Here is a 19,355-nt window from a genome sequence, read left to right on the forward strand (position 1 = left end):
TAAACCTACCAATTCTCTCCGAAAATGATGTGCCTGGTGCCAAATTCACTGGCAAAGATGTGGAGGAACATAAAAATGTTCAGTTAAAGAGATGGCTTGAGTGTCGAAGACTGAAAAAGACGGGGAAAAAAACGAGTTGACCTAAGCATAGCCTTAGCTTTTTTCTCGACGCGACTGACGATGACATTCTCTTGTTTCAACAAGCTATCCTTTAAAATCAGCCCTGTCTTTCTTATATATCCTCTGGTTGTCCTACGTCTCTGACCGTTCTTGGGGGTAATATATTTAGCTTTGTGTAGCGATCGCAAATGCTACTCAGTGACAGCCAACGAACACAATTTTTTCATTGATAACAAATCTTAATTCTATAATTTATTTACACTTCCCCCTTACTAAAGTTGTCTTATATATAGAAACGGTAACAGTGGCAGTCAGATACCTTTGTAATTCTTTTCAGGTCATTCATTGTCAGAAAGAAGCAGTACGGCACAACGTTACGCAAAAAAAAAAAAAAAAGTTAAAAATATAAAAATGGCTTACCTCTTTGTCCTCTGAAAGACCATGCTAACCCAACAAAATGTTTACTGCATATGAAATGTGAATGGATTCACCGAGCTGGTGATAAAGTCCGCGCAAGTTGATTCGGACTTCACATTTTTTCCTCCCGAGTTTTTGGTTTCCGGAAACGTATGAAGAAAACATCCTTCATGTGTCGTAATGTCTAGAGTCGTTTCTACAAGTTCCAAAAAAAGCAATGTGTCATCTGCATGTTCGTTTTTGAAAGATTACCGGCGAAAAGTAGCACAAATTACGTTGTTTCTATGCGAGGGCGGATCTATAATGTCCCACTTCGGCTTTACTTCCACTTTACGATGCGATGTCACGGTCTAAAAATAGCATGCGTGCGGTACGCCATTAATAGAAACCTAGCCCTCCGCAGGGCTAACATTACGTTAGCAAGGTACAGTAACGTTAATCTTATTTATTAGCGCGACGTTAACTTAATTTTACCTTGTCCCGAGTAGGCATTTGTCGGTTACCAGTTTCAAGGTTTACCGTGGGATAAAAATGTCATGGTTTCAAAACCACTAAAATTTTCCGTCATACCGTAGTACGGTATTAGCTATTTTTTACGTCCCAAAAATGCAGCGAGAAATCCGTAGCTTGGAGCGGAACAGTTCACCCTTCGCCTCCGGTTGTTGCTCTGTCCTGTGTCCGTCGGTGACACTACTCTGTCGCTGTGCTGTAGAGGAAACACAATGGCTGAAGGTGGTGAAACTACACCCCCCCCCCCCCCAAAAAAAAGACAAAGTCGCTAGTATGGGAGTACTTCGGCTACCGAAAAGAAACAGACAGCCGCGGCTAACAGACAGCCGACGTGCGAGGGTGGAGGGTGGTTGCCAGGAGAGGCAACAACTCCAACATGATTTCGAATTTACAAGACCGTCATTTGTCACTTTACACAAAATTTAAGTAAACGCTGTCGTGAACGTTTCCCACCAGCTACAATAGTTCACTCCAGCATGTCTAGCGATGGTAAAACAAATACTATAATGTAAGCTTGTTAACGAGGCTAGTTAGCATGCCAAGACAGCTAACTAGTTTCCTCTCTACCATTAGTCGACTTTTGTAAAGTCTTCGCCACTGTAAACATCTGTTCAAAATAACATTTTCATAATACAGCATGTGGTTTTTTTCTCTCTGGCAACTGTGTTGAGAGAGGGTTGGTGGGTGTGTATCATGTGTAAATAATGATACGAGTCATACACACGCATTCTGTCTCTTGCTCTCGCTCTCCATTAAAATTCAGCTAATTAATATTAATAGTAGTCGTGGTATGTGTTTTACATAAAATCAATTTGATCATATATTGTTTAAGTCCAGTTCTATATTACCAAGGGTTCTTATTTTAATGTTAAGCAAATTGAGCTGTAGCTGTGGGTTTTGTCTATACGTTCTATTTATTTCAATTTTATTTAAAAATATTTAAGCTATTTTTTTTTGTGTGTGTGATTTATTTATTTTAACATTATACAAACATGTTGATGTTCCAATTTGCAAATAAATAAAATTTGAAAAATAATGAATAAAATCCTGTTCAATGGAAAAAAGATTTTTCTTTTTAACCCATACATCTCAAAATAACACGTTTTACAGCTATATTTGCAATACCGTGATACCGTGAAACCACTGTATTTTTGCTTAAGGTCTCATACCGGCACATGCCTATTCCCGATTATCACTCCTCCGCTCTTGGAGTAAACAGGGTGCCTTCGATGAAGCTGCAGCATTGAGTACTGTATAGCACAGCACTGTCTTACAGTGAATACATGAAACGGTGTTCGCCTTGGGTCTCCAGCTTGAAATGCTCTCTCATGGTTGAAATCAAATACCGTATTGGCCCGAATAAAAGACGGCCCTGATTATAAGACGACCCCCTCTTTTTCAAGTTTGAAAAAAAAAAAAGACGTTTTGAACACAAATTTTTTATACAGAAAATAATTACAGTACATCTGAAACAAATGATTATAACAATATATTTGAGAGAAAAATCATGTTATTTTGCCTCATTCAAATCTTAATATCTGAACGTTTAAATATGTAAACTAAAGTGCAATCACATTCATAAATGAATGGCTTCTGGTTTTTGAAATGTAAATAAACCAATCTACTGTGATAAAACAACAAAATTGCAATAACTGCATTAACCATCAAAGTGAAGTCTAACAGTAACTGTTGTCTTGAAACAAATCTGAATAAGGAAAAACATTGCAATAAAATAATGCAAACTGGTTAAACTTGAGAGTAGCTGAGATCTGTCGTGACAGAACATCGCCTCAATGATATCTGGCGCCATCTAGCGTCGTGAATGGGTATAATGTCCAGATCGCGAATATACAGTCAGACAATCCCCACGTTTTCAGTCTTGATTTCAATGCATAAAACACAGTCTTATATTCGGGCCAATACGTTATATCCGCCGCCTCCGTCTTCTTCCTGCACACACCTGACGTCAGCGCGTTGTGCCGCATTAAAAGTAGTCCAGGCAAAACGTCATGCTTAGCCTCGAGGCGGAGAAAATTCTTCAATTAATTTTTAAAATGGAGTTACTCGAAGTATTCGAGTAATTGTTTCAGCTCTAAAAGAGATCTAAGATTTTAATTGGCAATGCTAAATATTGAGATTGCGAAACACAATTCTTTCTTGGATGGATTTTCTTGGATTTCTGGCAAAGTATATGCAAAAAAATAAGCTCCCTGCAAAATAGGATAAAATACTCCAGTCTACAGTGCCCTTCATAATTATTGGCACCCCTGAAAAATATGTTTTTTAGCTTCTAACATATTTTTTTTTAATTCAAGTAATATGGGACCTTATAAGAAAAAAGAGAAAATCCAACCTTTAATACAAGTGCATTCATTCAAAAAAAATTATTTGACATCAAATAATGTGTGTCACAATTATTAGCACCCCTGGTGTTAATACTTTGTACAACCCCCTTTTGCCAAAAAAACAAGGTCTGGGGACTGAGATGGCCATGGGAGGAGCTTGATTTTGTGTCTGGTGAACCATTTCTGTGTAGATTTGGCCATATGTTTAAGGTCATTGTCTTGCTGAAAGACCCAGTGACGACCCATCTTCAGCTCAATCTTGGTCTAACACAAAAATACACACGGTCCCAGGCTTCAACTGGGACCGTGTGCTTTGGTCAGATGAGACCAAGATTAAGCTTTTTGGCAACAAACACTCTAAGTGGGTCTGGCGTGCCACGAAAGATGCGCATGCTGAAAAGCACCTCATACCCACTGTGAAGTATGGGGGTGGGTCAGTGATGCTGTGGGGCTGTTTGGCTTCCAAAGGCCCTGGGAACCTTGTTAGGGTGCATGGCATCATGAATGCTTTGAAATACCAGGACATTTTAAATCAAAATCTGTTGCCCTCTGCCCGAAAGCTGAAGATGGGTCGTCACTGGCTCTTTCAGCAAGACAATGACCCTAAACATATGGCCAAATCTACACAGAAATGGTTCACCAGACACAAAATCAAGCTCCTCCCATGGCCATCTCAGTCCCCAGACCTTGTTTTGTTGGCAAAAGGGGGTTGTACAAAGTATTAACACCAGGGGTGCTAATAATTGTGACACACATTATTTGATGTCAAATATTTTTTTCTTTATGTGGGATTTTTTCCCCACTGAATGAATGCACTTGTATTGAAGGTTGGATTTGTCTCTTTTTTTTCTATTATGGTCCCATATTATTTGAATTAAAAAAAGTATATATTAGAAGCTAAAAAACATCTTTTTCAGGGGTGCCAACAATTATGGAGGGCACTGTATCACTCTAAACTCCATTCATTGTTGACTATTCTCCTTTTTCTCATCATGAATTGTCAATGGCACCAGTCTTATTTATTTAAGTTGGGGCATTCAGTGGAGGAAAAGGGACTCGAACTTGCGGCCAAAGCCATGAGGAGCCATGGTAACGCTCTACTGAGCTGACGCGTTCTGCTAACACACACAGACAGCGCTCAAACACACAGACACTTCCCAGACTTTTCCACAGCTGTCATAAATCCATGTACAGTATGTCTAACAGTAATGGAGGGATAAAGAGTGTCTGTGTCCTCTAAATATGAGTGTGATTATTTCTTCCTCAATGTTTTTGTTTTTTCTTTTGGATTAGATTTGTCTCCTTTACTTTAGGGAGTTGTTTCTGTCTATGAGCCAGGATGTGAAGACACACACATATGTACATAAGGGGAAGCCATTAGTGGATGTAAGAGGAATACAATAAAGGTATTGTTGCAACTGCGCCTGTCAAATACAATGAAATATTCAAGGTAATAAATTGTTAGCAACCCACGTCGGCTTTAATGCCGGGAGGTACCACACACACACACGCACACATAAAATGTACACCATGAGCACCAATTTTATGGATTTTTTCATATATATACAGTATATCATATATTGATCTGGGTCTTTCCCTATGGGAAAGGCCATATAGTGCTGTTCTGCAACTTTAGCCTACTTATTTCTTCCTTTATTTTTTTTTTATCTTATTTTCCGTATTTTTTCGGCGCGCCGCGCAGCCCGTACCATTACACCAATCGACATCGTTCAAGTATCGGCACGACCAAACTTTTCGCACGAAAAATCTTCCGTTCGCCCGTAAACGGCAGTTTTCCGGAAAAAAAAGTTTCTGTATCTGTATTATCTGTGTTATGTATCTTGTCTTACAATTTTTGACCAAATCACATAATTTGGGCATCAAAAATTCCGGGACGGTGAGGGGCATAAAAGTTGTATACAGAATTTGGAAAAAACTTCCGGTTCCCCGGAAATTTGCCAAAAACTTTTCCCATTCATTTCTAATGAGAAAATTTCCCATTCACTTACAATGGTATTTCCAATGGAATGTACATTGCATTGATGCCATTGACGGCTATGCATGTCGAATCTATTGATGCTAATGTACTTGGATTCCATTGACGCCTTTGTAACTTGATGCCATTGACGGCCATGGACATCCAAAATTTTTCCCATTAATTTTCAATGGGGGAAAAAAAATCCCCAAATCAACAGAAAATTACCATATATTAATAGGACATGTCCCCCAAACTTCCCCAATTCCATTGACGTTTATGAAGAGTGCCGCCATTGACGGCCATGGACGTCCAAATTTCCCATTCATTTCTAATGATATTTACTTTGTTTAATGCCATTGACGGGCATGTTTGTCCATTCTTTTGATGCCAATGTACTCGGATTCCATTGGCGCCTATATAAGTCGATGCCATTGACAGCCATGGACGTCCAAATTTTTTCCCATTTATTTTCAATGGGTAAAAAAAAAAAACAATGTCCCCAAATCAACAGGAAATGACCAGATATCAATAGGATGTGTCCTCCAAACTTACCCGATACCATTGACGCTTATGAAGAGTGCTGCCATTGACAGCCATGGACGTCCAAATTTCCCATTCATTTCTCATGGCATTTACTTTGCTTAATGCCATTGACTGGCATGTTTGTCCATTCTATTGATAGCCCTGGGCGGGGCTAAAAAATGTTTCTCCTCACAGCAAAGACCCAGAGTAATTTCTTCAGAAATTTCAGTTTCTAGTTATCTAACAAGGTTGACAAGCAATGCATCAAAAGACTTAACAAATTATTTTTATCCCCTATCTTTTTAATATTGTATTTATGACAATTACTGATTATATCAGTAATTACTGAATATACTTATTAACTACAACTGTATTCCTAGTGATTGGCTAGCGACCAGTCCTAAATGTACTCTGTCAGAACTTCACCTGCTAATTTTGCATTCTATTTTGACATCTGTTGCTGCTTAACATGTATTAAAAAAGCAGTTGTTTGAAGTTTTCTTATTATTTCTCACTCTATATTAATCCCCCTTGTACCCTGTTGGGTCACTACACTTTTCTTTCATTCAACTTGAATAGAACTTTTGATCATCATCCTTACCTTTCATAGCTGATTGCCTGGGACATATGAGCCTCGTTGCCGGCTGTCTGGATTCCTCATACTAAAAAGAGTTACAAAGTAAGATGAAAAACATGAGAAACGGTTAAAAACTCAAACTTTCTACATTGATAAATCATATGCATTGAACCGAGCAGACAAATGAACTGAGGCCACACAGGAACAAATGTAATAAATGTGAGCGTCCGCTCTTTAGCCCCCCCATCATTTGCATCGCAGACGTTCTTATAGTGCCGTTATGGATGACCCCTGCGGGGTTGGCGAGGCGCTATAATGAAAAATAAATTCACACTTAGTGAGCGATCGCCGTTCTAAAGCGGGACATCACTCATGTGCGATGGATTAAACGCGGTGGGTAACTTGCGGAACTTTTTTTTTTTTCCCCCACCATGAATAATTCATGCGAGCTGTCCTCAACTGGCATCAGTCATTTGGACGCCAAAATCTGCGGCCTGGTGGCAACTTGTTGATATTTCAGGGCTTCACTTTGTTTCCACTCTGTGCCACACACAAATTAGCCACTGTATGTGTCAGGGCCGTGACTCAGTGCTTGTCAACAAAAAAAAAATGAATGGAAGATTCCATCCGCGCTGGCTTCCATTTTGGAGCTCATCCACCTGAGATGCGCGGATGCCTTCGGCCTTCATGACATGTGATGAATTGTCGCAATTTAGCGTGTCGTCATCTCCGCTAATGACCGTCGGTTTCTGCTTTTCCCGGAATGACTGCGACGCCTTTCCACCTACTTAACTCATTCACTCCCAGCCATTTTCACCGGAGCAACCCCCTTCGCTCCTGGCCGTTTTACTGGATTTTGACTGATTTTGCAAAGCCCACAGAACATTCTGTTCTATTGCTATATAAACATGGAACCCACCAAAAGAAAGATCAGACTCTTCTTTCAGCAGGAAAAAAAAAATCATATTAGGGTTGCAGCTATCGATTATTTTACTAGTCGATTAATCGATGAACTAGTTTGTCGAATAATCGAGTAATCGGATCAGTAACATGAAAAATTAAAATACCTGAGCTTAGCCTCAAACCGTTTTAAAAAACAATTAAATAAGGATCTATTTACAACAAAAGAACAATTGGCTAACTTACATAGCAAAAGTCAGCTAGCTTAAATGCTATAAAACGTTAACTTTTTTTTTTTTTTTTTTTTAAACAATGCTCTTAGCAAATGGTTCAGACACATATTCCCACAAAAAAACGGCTAAATATACCCATAAACTAAATTACGAATCCATTAAAAAAACATTAGTGCAAACAAAAACTTAGCTTATTTTGGTCTTATCATGGAGCAGCTGGATTCAGCCATGTGAAATGAGGCAGACTCGAGGGCAGTGTATCTACTCAAATCAATAAAACTGATTGCAAACACTTTCAAAATAAAGGATGACAATGGCACAATAATTAAACGAATACTCGAAGCAGCAAAATTTAATTTGAATCTTTTTTTCTAATCGAATACTCGAGTTAATCGATTAATCGTTGCAGCACTAGTTCATATCTTTTTCCATTCTTTAGCTATCAGCATTAGAAAATAGCTTAGTTTGAGCAATTTTCCAAATTCTGATGAAAAAAAGAGAAATTGAGCTTTTTGTAAAAATATACATTTCAAACTTCGACTTTACCACAGCTTTTTTTTTTGCGTTTGTGACATCCTAAACATCTGAATAAGGTTTTCCTTCTACAAAATAACATAAACAACAAGACAAATAGAGCTTTGATAGCAAAGTAACAATTTTTTTACACTAGGGCTGTCAAAAGATTAAAATTTTTAATCGAGTTAATCACAGCTTTAAAATTAATTCATCGTAATTAATCATAATTCAAACCATCTATAAAATATGCCATATTTTTCTGTAAATTATTGCTGGAATGAAAAGATAAGACAAGACGGATATATACATTCAACATACTGTACATAAGTACTGTATTTGTATATTATAACAAATCAAGATGGCATTAACATTATTAACATTCTGTTAAAGCGATCCATGGATAGAAAGACTTGTAGTTCTTAAAAGATAAATGTTAGTATACGTTATAGAAATTTTCTATTAAAACCCCTCTTAATGTTTTCGTTTTAATAAAATTTGTAAAATTTTCAATCAAAAAAGAAACTAGTAACTCGCCCTTGTTGATGTCAATAATTACACAACGGTCATAGTGCTGAAACCCATAAAATCAGTCGCACCCAAGTGCTAGCAGAGGGCGACAAAACACCAAAAAACACAAGTAACAAGTGGACATGACACAGTGCTGTCATTTTAATCTGTTTGAGTAGGGCATGTGCGTTAAATGCGTCAAATATTTTAATGTGATTAGTTTAAAAAATTAATTACCGCCCATAAACGCGACCATTTTGACAGCCCTAATTTACACATAAATAAACTATTGAACTGAGAGATGACACTGTTGTGGCCGCGGCTGTATCGGCAGACGGGGTAAAATTTTTCCCTCATCACCGCCTGTCTCATCAAGATATATATATATTTTTTTTTATCTTTCTTTTGTAGTGACCTTACCTCATAACAAAATTCACCTTGGGAACTTGTGTGGAGCATGTGCCTTGTGTTTTACATCATTCTCCACATTTTACTCACGCTTCTTACTTCTCCCAACTTCCGTTTCCTATTTCTCTTCATTCATTTCCTTTCATGGTCCGATAGGAGTTCTTACCAAATGCGCTACTGCCCTCCAGTGGCCAGTTTTATTGCTTTAAAATGTTTTTTTTAGCTTTGTGCTTTGGAGCCATGGTGCATCAGAACCTAGAGATGTCTCTTGTGAAAAAATACGTAAAAGACGTATAAATACGTTTTTGGGACACTGAAACAATTAAAAATAGAAAATATTTATATGTTTTTGGGAGCAAATGAGTTAAAAAGAGGCTTGTTTTCCATGTTAGTGGGTGTCGATTAGAACTGGATTGTAGTGTGTGTCCGAACAGTTATTAACGTTTCCTGTTTTCTATTTCGTTTCAGGTATCATCTGGGCACATGTGCGGCCATCAGCCTTGGCTGTTGAGGATTACAATTTTCCGCTAAAAGCCTTTGAATAAGGTCAGGTCGGTACGAGTAAGGCTTTATATCGCTAAGATTAGCATGTTTGAGGAGTTTAGCGTTTTTGTCAATGGACCTTCCGTTGCGCGGTTTGTCTAGAACAGTTGTTTTCAAAAACTTGGCTCTCAAAGTACAGTGGTACCTCTACATACGAAGTTAATTCGTTCCAAGACCTTGTTTGTATGTCGAAATGGTCTTATTTCGAGCAGGATTATCCCATAAGAATACATTATAATTCCATTAATTTGGTCCACAGCCCAAAAACCTACACTAAATCTGTTAAAAATGCCAGGTTGTTTGCATGTTACGTATCGATTTCTGTTGAAAAAGTACGAAAGCTAAACTGCCCACAAAGAGGAAGGATTGTCTCAGGAGTGATTTGTTCGAGGTTATTATTATTTTTCTTACCATGCATGCATTTTGAAATGTTATGAAAAAACTCAATGGGAGAAATTGGCCGCTACTGCATTGGCATCATAGTTCGCAATATTTTCGTAAAATTAACGGTAACTGCGCTGTTTGTGTGGGGTTTTTTTTTTTTTTTTTGCTTTTAACCAAGAATCGAGACTGTTTTACCTCCATATCTATAAAGAATTTGGGGATTTAAGCATTTATTCATAAGAATTTTCACTAGAAAACCTCTGTTTATAAATGGTGGCCGCTAGCTACATTCACTAACAGACTAGCATTGTACTTTGACATATTTACAGTGTATCACAAAAGTGAGTATACCCCTATATTATAGTATTATTATAGTATATATCTTTTCATGGGACAACACTGACAAAATGACACTTTGACACAATGATAAGTAGTCTGTGTGCAGCTTATATAATAGTTATTTTCCCCCTCAAAAAACTCAAAATATAAGCATTAATATGTAAACCTCTGGCAAAAAAAGTGAGTACACCCCTTAGAAACTACGTACATCCCTAAATGTACAAATTGAGTACTGCTTGTCATTTTCCTTCCAAAATTTCATGTGACTCGTTATAGGAGTGCTGTCAGCATTGCTGCAGAGACTGAAGAGGTGGCGGGTCAGCCTGTTTGTGCTCAGACCATACGCCAACCTCTACATCCTCCTCATAAGAGCTCATTGAACGTGAATGTTTAGCTTTGTGAAATGCGAGCAAAAACACGTTTGTCAGTGCATGGCGCTGTTCTTCAATAAGTTTTTTCCGCCACTTGTCCACAGGGCGAGTGGGGTCCTGTCTGACATCGATAGTTTGCTTAATTGCCACATGCTCTGTTTTTTTCATGCTTTTCAAAGTTTGGATGGCTAAAATTCTTTGACCCTACATAAAATGCGCTGCTCTTATTAACAACATTGTGATTCTCACGGCAAATGTTGCACCACATTTCCGTCCCTGCATCATTTGTTTCGAGCCATGGTACCTCGTGCAGCCACTTTTCAGCAAAAGTCCTTTTTTTCCGTAGCTCTCTGTCAGACGTCTCTGTCGTCCGTCTGTCTTTTGACGGGGGTGGGGGAACACGGAAATAATTACTTAGCGGGGACTGCCTCTTCGCCATTTTGAGAAGTTATTTTCTCGTGTCCACCGCAAATACAGTGGTCAGCCATCGGTACGCAAAAGCGTATGGAAGCCGTTGAGGGCCAGCGCGTTTGTCTACGTCCAGTACGCATGCGCGCATGCGGACCACTTATGTGCACCCCTGTATACATATATATATATATATATATATATATACAGTGGGGAGAACAAGTATTTGATACACAGTCAATGGGAAAACCCATTGGCAGTGTATCAAATACTTGTTCTCCTCACTGTATATAAACAACTTTAGTAAGGGGGAAGTGTAAATAAATTATAGGATTAAGATTTGTTATCAATGAAAAATTTAAAAGTGTTCGTTGGCTGTCACTGAGTAGCATTTGCGATCGCTACACAAAGCTAACTAAATTACCCCCAAGAACGGTAAGAGACGTAGGACAACCAGAGGACATATAAGAAAGACAGGGCTGATGGCAAAGGATAGCTTGTTGAAACAGGAGAATGTCATTGTCAGTCACGTCAATAAAAAAGCTAAGGCTATGCTTGGCCTGCTCGTTTTTGTTCGTCTTTTTCAGCCTTCGACACTCAAGCCATCTCTTTAACTGAACATTTTTATGTTCTTCCACATCTTTGGCAGTGAATTTGGCGCCAGGCACATCATTTTCGGAGAGAATTGGTAGATTTAGCTCTGTAAACATCTCCTTCGTACACGATATCCATTCATTTCCTATTAGGGACAAACGGTGGCTTGTCGCTACTTAGCAACAGTAGCTAATGTCATGAATATTAATGAGCGGAAGTGACGTGTTGCTTGCGGTACGCCATTGCGGCTTATTAGAGCCTGCAAGTCTTTAAGTCCGAGGTTCCCTTTAAAAAGCTTCAACTTTTGCATACCACTAGGGAGAGCCCGTGCACCACTGGTAGTACTCACACTTTGAGAACCACTGACCTCGGCAAAAGAAAAAAAAAATCTGTTTTGATAAATTTGCCATGAATAGAGTAAATTGTACGGCACGTCGGTCAAATCGAAGAGAAGTAGAAAAACTTTTTGCACCGTTGTTGCAATGTCAATCAAGCACCTCAGCCTAACTGTCAAACGCTAATGGCTTCATGTCAGTCCGAATGATGCCTGAAACGAAATGGTAAAAAGAAAGTGTATAGTGACTTTTGGACACCCTGTACTTGCGGATGTGGAATTTGAAATAAAGTCGACGCTGCAATTTTCCACCGTTTCATATCAGAAGCAATAAACGCAGACTTCAGGGCCATATTTGATTTGTCAAAAACACACAGAAGGTTGTTACGGCTGTACGTGATACATTTGGAACGATTACTCATCTAATCCACATTCCAGGAGAAACCCCAGCTCCACCTCTGGCACTGTATTGTGTTTAACTCCAGCTCTCTAATTTAAGAGTTTGACAGAGTGTAGCGCATTCGTCAAATGTTGCACAATACACTGGGATGCCAGGGTGGAATGACTCAGAGAACCCACTCGCAGTCAATTAGAGAGTTCAATAGTACTAAAGGACACACACACTCAGGACTAGGAGTGGGAACCTCTTGGTACCTCACGATACGATACGATACAACTTGCGATGCAAAGCTCACGGTATTGATAGTCTGACGATGTGGCGATACAACGATTATCGATACATTGGTCAGGAAATTATTCTAGGATATTCTACAAACAACTAATAAACAGAAAAACAAGCTTCTGCTGTGAATTGGATTGAGTTTATCACTTGTAGACGTCCAATCCCTTTGAACTGGGAGCAGGGCCGGCCCAGCCTATACGCAGACTATGCAGCTGCTTAGGGCCCCTGACCGCTAGGGGGCCCCCAATCTGGCAATTGTTTAATTTATATTCTCTTTTGTTAACTACAGTTTGCTTTATTTGACTGTTGTGAGTTTTGATACTTGATTACAAGCTTAAAAAAATAAAAGTTCTTCCTTAACTTCTTTCTTTCCTCTTTTAGAAAAAGATTTGGCGCGATCTACTGTAAGTACTGACAATCATTTGGGGTGAGAAGTTTGAAGTATGCAGTGCAACAAAATCTGGTTAATATACAAAATATGGACGTATGGGTTGGATTGCATGTATGGGTTTCACAGTACACTGTGACGAAATGGTGGGCCAAAAATATGGGCCCCTTCGCATTTTGCTTAGGGCCCCCAAATGGCCTGGGCCGGCCCTGACTGGGAGGGCGGCAGCGAATGAACGAACTAGGAGAGCACTGAAATGAAACATGGACAGGCCTCCCACTGATTCAGCAGGTGAGTTGTATTTTCCCTGCACTTAACACGACGGGGCTAAAAACAAATGTTATTTAATATTTGCTGTATTTTTTTGCCACACATTGCCGGTGTTCTGACAAATTTGCCATGCGCGTCACGTTAAAAATGACCACGAATGCAGCGATTCCAAAGTACACACTACAAACTTTCTTTCAGGAAAGGAATACTAACTTAAGTTTGCCATGTTAGCTGCACACAACAACTGCACGCAGCTCTCTCACTTAACGACTTTGCCGTGTCATTAAGTGTAATCTGATTACTTTCGTTCAGTAACGAGTACTCTAACGCGTTCATTTTTCGAAGCCAGTAATCTGATTAAAGTTTGTTTCCTTAGTGTCTGTGCATTACTATTTTGTTTTTTCCTCATGATGTATGTAGAATAAAGAATACTGTAGTCATGTACGAAGAGAATCTGAATAGAAAATATTGCACTTGAGTTTGGCAGTGACATCGGATGTCACGTCTTCTCATCGGGGAACAAAAACGGGTCACGTGTATTACCATGCTTTGAGCGTATTTGGCGGAAAACAAACAACTGGCTACCTCTCAGGATGCTAACAGTGGAAGACGTAGAAGAACCACAAATGGCTGCATTTGCTTATTGGACATACAGCCATGACTTCACATTTCTCTCCAATAAAGATGACCAAAAATATCTCCGTGCGTCGCAAACTTTGCGCTGGCTCAAAAGGGCAGTCGAACGCTAATAACTATGCATTTAATTCAAGGAACCACTTGGAATTACAGCACAACGCGACAAAAATCGAAACAAAGCCATCAGGTAACGAGACAGCCAGCACTTTTACAGTTTGTAACCAGCCTTTACGTACATTTTATAGTTATAGTTTGTAACCATAGGCGGAGTGTGACTTTGTGTGTGTGGGGGGGCAAAACAGAGTCAAAAGTTTGGACACGCCTCATCATTTGTGCTTTTTATATATTTTCACTACTATTGTAAATTCTCACTGAAAATATCAAAACTATGAATGAACATGAGGAATTATGTACTTGAAAACAGGTTAGCAGGGGTTTAATTAGTCGTTGGAGTTGTTTTGAACAAATTCCGTGCAGTTTGTCAGTTATTTGTTAGTTTCAGAGCTCCGGAGGGGCTGAGCTAGTGCAAGTCAATGGTGGTTGAAATCAACTCCATCAACTAACTAAACCCCTGCTAACTCGAAGATAAAGCCTTATCTGAAAAATTCAATTACATGCGATGAAATTTTTCTTTTGAGGCAGCAAAGGGAGAAAAATTGGGAAAAGTAACTGACAAATTACTTTTAAAGTAACTTAGTTACTTTGATAAAAGTAATCAGTAACTAGATTACTTTTTTGAGGTGTAATCAGTAATCAGAAATTAAATTACTTTTTCAAGTGATCTGTGACAACACTGGTCGTTAAGCATTAATTTACGCAATTTTCGTGTTGCACATGTATGTTTATGATTTAAATAGTTTTTTAGCACCATTGGATTGGATAAGATTGAGAGTCCAACTGAATATAAAAGAGGGCTTTTTTCACCGCCACAAAAGCTTTGGGAGCAGAATTTTATAAGGGTGCAAAATTTGACAGAACACCGGTCCGTGAAAAAAAGACCCATATCACACCGGTCCGTGGTGCAAAAAAGGTTGGGGACCCCTCCCCTAACAAGTCCCTCCAAAAACTGCAGCTCCTCCATGTGAGGGAATTTATTCATGCTTAAAACACAACCATTATACATGTTGAATGCTTTTGTTATGCTTGCATGAGAACATTATAGCATGTATCATTGTTATAATAATCTGTTGTAATCTTTTTGAGTGGGCCTTCTCATGGCCTTGACGATTGTAGACGGTATCAATATGCCCAAATATGAACTGTTATGTTCCGTTGTTTTCCAATGTGCCCTGAATGAATGCAAGGGAGTACAGTGGTTTCTTATCATCGTTCCACCCGGCACCGGTGTTCAAGGTCTCAGCTGAAAGATGTTTTTGTATGGAAAAACACCAAGGTTTGTGAGATGTTAGAGTTTCGTTTCTATGATGTTGACCCATAAATTGAGGCATGCCCTGCATATCTCTTTTGTCCACATGCGGAGAGGCGCTTTGTGCGTGGCTCCGCATCTGTACCCGAGAGCTCTTGTACTAAAACCTTAGAAGAAAATCAATCCATGGTTGTGGTCGTATTCATTTCTCTAATCAAGCTATCGAGGTAACACTTGTCTTGGAGTTCAAACTGAACTTCCTTGACACTCCAGAACTCAGCAGCACGCCTCATCACTCGGACGCCCGCCACACACCACATCACCTCCATCCTCTGTTAACTTCACTGGCTTCCCGTCAAACAAAGAATCAATTACAAGATCCTCATCATCACCTTCTAAACACTCCATGGCTTGGCCCCTCCCTACCTTTGCAATCTACTCCATTTAAACAATCCACCCCGTCCACTTCGCTCTTCCACTATCCTTGTAAATAACCAAAGCCTAATTCTTCTGTCTACTGAACGTCTTTTATTTTGTAATTTGATATTACTTCCTGTTACACTTTTATTTTTGGTGTATTTCCTGTTCCGTGTGCTTTACAATGTTTGTAACTTGAAGGCAGGCCAAAAGGAGTGACGGCGAACTGTGTGAGTTTGTATCTAGTCTAGCGGCCCCTCTGGAAGAGGAAAAGCTCTTACGGTGATCCTGGTGATCGTTTTATTTTCCAAGGTAAGCGGCTTTATTTTCTTATGGTTCAAGGGAACGGTTTTGCAAGGTTTGACAATAAAAGACATCAAATCATCAGTCAAGTCTCACCCTTCTTCGGAGCTCGTCTGCTACAATCCTCCCCCTTTCTTCCCCCAGTGTCTGCCTCTCCACCTTTGGTTCCAGAGCTTTTAGTCAGTGTGCCCCCCAGCTCTGGAACTCCCTACCCCCTGATCTTCGCAGTATATCTACCCTTTCACTTTTCAAATCCAGACTCAAAACACACCTGTTCACTCTTACCCACCATGACCCCTAGCTATGTTATATCTTTACTTCTCTTTATTGTACTTTTAATCTTTTTTTTTTTTTAATGATTTTTTTATCAAACTGTGATTCCATCTCTCTTGTGAAGCATCTGTGTGGCTTGAAAAGCGCTCTAGAAATAAAATGTATTATTATTATTACTCATTGACACATAAATCAAACGAATTTAGAGGGAAAATAGAGAAATATGAAAAAAATAGGGCATGCGAAAATTGAGTTTTCACTGTCCTCGAAAACCCATTAAAAATAGAATACATACTAATCTGCAAAATAGTGGGCGGCCTTGACCCAGCGGGGTTTGCTGTTTGCTGTCTATGCTCTTTATTGGACAGTGGATTTAAAAGTGTGCATCAAGGTTGAGATGTTGGATCCCTCGCTGGCTATTGTGGGAGTTCAGGGTCTTGCTCAATAGCACCTCTGTGGTCCTCATAAAGGGAACTTGCATCACTCCGGCAAGCAGCCTCCACTTGCCTCTTGTTTCAGTGCGCACGGTGGGTCTCAAAGCTGTCAAGTCCTTATGGCCTGAGCTACTGCCGCTCCCTATAAAGAATGTATTGATTAGCGCTGCGTGGCAACAACACATCTCCGTGTTCACCGTAAAATATTCTGTACCCTCGCTGTGTTTGTGCGAGAGCGTGAAGATAATTTAACAGGCGCTGGAAATCTGTTTTTTTGCGCGCTATTTGTATACGAGCGTACTTTAGTGTCCTCGCTTCACCTCCCCCAATAACTGTAAATCTTGCATGTAACTGACTCATGCTGTCAGGACGTGAACGCGGCCATAACTATAATTTTTGTCAAACTGCGTCAGGCTGTCCCGGGCGCGAGGATATTTATACGTGCAATTTCTCTTCCCCAACTGAATAAACTGCCCCTAAACACAACATTATCGCTAGCGCTCGCACGCACAAACACGTGGACTTCTCTGGATGGCATGGGTGGGAAAACTCCAGCCCGTGGGCCATGAAATGGACGCGCATGGGACATCCTAATCCCTGACTATCACCCTAGATTGACTCTGGCAAGTGTCAGTCGAAAAAAAAAACATGGCTTCCGCTTTTTCTTTTCGGTGCTTCGGCGTTGTTAGTCTTTGGCGGAGTTTGTCACAAGCAATGGACTGAACAAAAGGAATCAATTATCCGATGATCTCTGCTCATGTAAGAGCGAGGAGACAAGAGAGAGGAACAAGGTTGATTTTTTTTTTTTTTTTTTTTTTTTTTTTAAACCACTGGGACCCAAATCTTCAAGTGCAAGACAAATCCTTCAGCTGCTTCTTCAGTAGTGCTGAAAAGGAAGTTGAACTTGTGGTCACAGCGGAAGCTGCCGTCGGGGGATTTGTCATGGATACAAGGACATATTGAAACTCAGACTCAATTATTTAACATTTAAAAATGTATGCCTACGCTGGAGTGTTATGACATTGATTTCAGTGAAATACAATGTCAAACTAGTGGTAAGTAGAGCTGTACGTAATCGATGACGACGTCGGCAAACTAGTGTTGTATCGGTCGTGAACGATTCGTTCTTTTTGAACGAATTGTTTGGGTGAACGAGACCGAACTTATCACCATCTGCACTGATTCGTTCTATGAAGTTGGGGCAGTGGGGCTTGTTCGCTGCGTGGGAGGGCGTTGAGCAAGCGGCAGCGTCTTCTGACATCGCACACGACCAATCAGACGCCAGCCTCATCACGGGCAGGGGAGGGAGCGGACACAGAATCAGGGCGTCTGTCACTCACTTCCACGTGTAGCCAATAAGAAGCCAGCGTGCAGGCAGGGGGGCAGGACTGAGTTGTGTCACTTCCCGTTCAGTGACTCGGTCCTCTGGTTCCTGACCTAGCTTGCTGCTAACTTGACTTTCCAGTAATGCGGTGAACGAGTCAAAAAATGAAAGGAAATGTCTTTGTCATATATTTGTTAATGTGGAGCCTATCAAATGCTGCTCAAACAGACAAAAATACCACACAAATCTAGCGAGCATGGTTTAGTGTACTACTTTTCTCAACAGACTCGGGACTGCCTATGACGACATACTATCAAATTTACAGTAGTTTAAAACACGGGTAGCTACGAGGCAAGCAAAAGTGAGCTGCGGTCGCGTGACGGCAGTGAAGGGGGCAGAGAACTGTCACTATATGGAGGCTTCATGGCAGCGATATTTACCTCATATGTGCACAGAAAAAAAAGAATATTTAGTATGATCACCATAATACTGATTTGCAATGAAACTGTATATACATGTCAATTTTTTCTGACATTTTTCTTTTTTTTTTTTTCGTGTCAGAGCGTGTCGGGTGTTGATTGGTTTGTCAAATTATGTCCATCCGTCCACCATGTGCTACTCAAGCGGCCAAAAACAACGCACGCGGAAACGGGAGATGTCGCAATATGTCTACATTTTTCTTAACAGACTAATTAGAGTAGAAAGGCGACATCGTAAAGAGCAAACAATAATTTCTCGTCAGCATTTGTCGATCTGAGATGAGGGGACGACAGGGGAGCTGACTGGATTATTTTATTTGTTAATACCAGTGCAAAAATTCAGTACGATCATCTTAATATTGATTTGCAATTAAACTGTCAAATATCAAAATGTAGTATTGTTTTTTTCAGAGCAGCACATTTGACAACTAGCTATTTACACTTTAGTCTTAATAATAGTGACCAAAAATAATAGTGATGAACATAAAAACTAAAATACAACAGAGCGAGAGGTAAATATGATGGGTTGGTCGTTCCATATTTAGAAATTAAACTTTCGATTTATTTTTATTTTCGTGACAGCAAGCATGCCATGTTGGCTGGTAGCAGCAGCATTGTATGTGTGATCAAGATCATGCTAAAGAAAGTCCGTGCGCCCCCGACCCCAAACCCCCACTCCCCCCACAAAAGGAAAATGTTTAACAGTGTCCTCAATTGAAATGCAAGCACGAGCCATGACTTTGATCCCATTGAACTAGGACAGACGACGCGGAAGTT

General features: G+C 39.8%; 1 protein-coding gene across 1 annotated transcript in view; it reads right to left on the reverse strand.

The window, feature by feature from the left end:
* Positions 1–19,355, reverse strand: part of trps1 (trichorhinophalangeal syndrome I) — a 369,624-nt gene that overhangs the window by 334,908 nt on the left and 15,361 nt on the right. Inside the window, exon 2 of the mRNA XM_057827381.1 lies at positions 6,494–6,554. The gene's annotated coding sequence lies outside the window, so the exon portion shown is untranslated. The remainder of the gene's footprint in view (positions 1–6,493; positions 6,555–19,355) is intronic.

Source organism: Corythoichthys intestinalis, chromosome 22 (genome assembly GCF_030265065.1).
Source record: "Corythoichthys intestinalis isolate RoL2023-P3 chromosome 22, ASM3026506v1, whole genome shotgun sequence".
NCBI classification, from domain to species: domain Eukaryota; kingdom Metazoa; phylum Chordata; class Actinopteri; order Syngnathiformes; family Syngnathidae; genus Corythoichthys; species Corythoichthys intestinalis.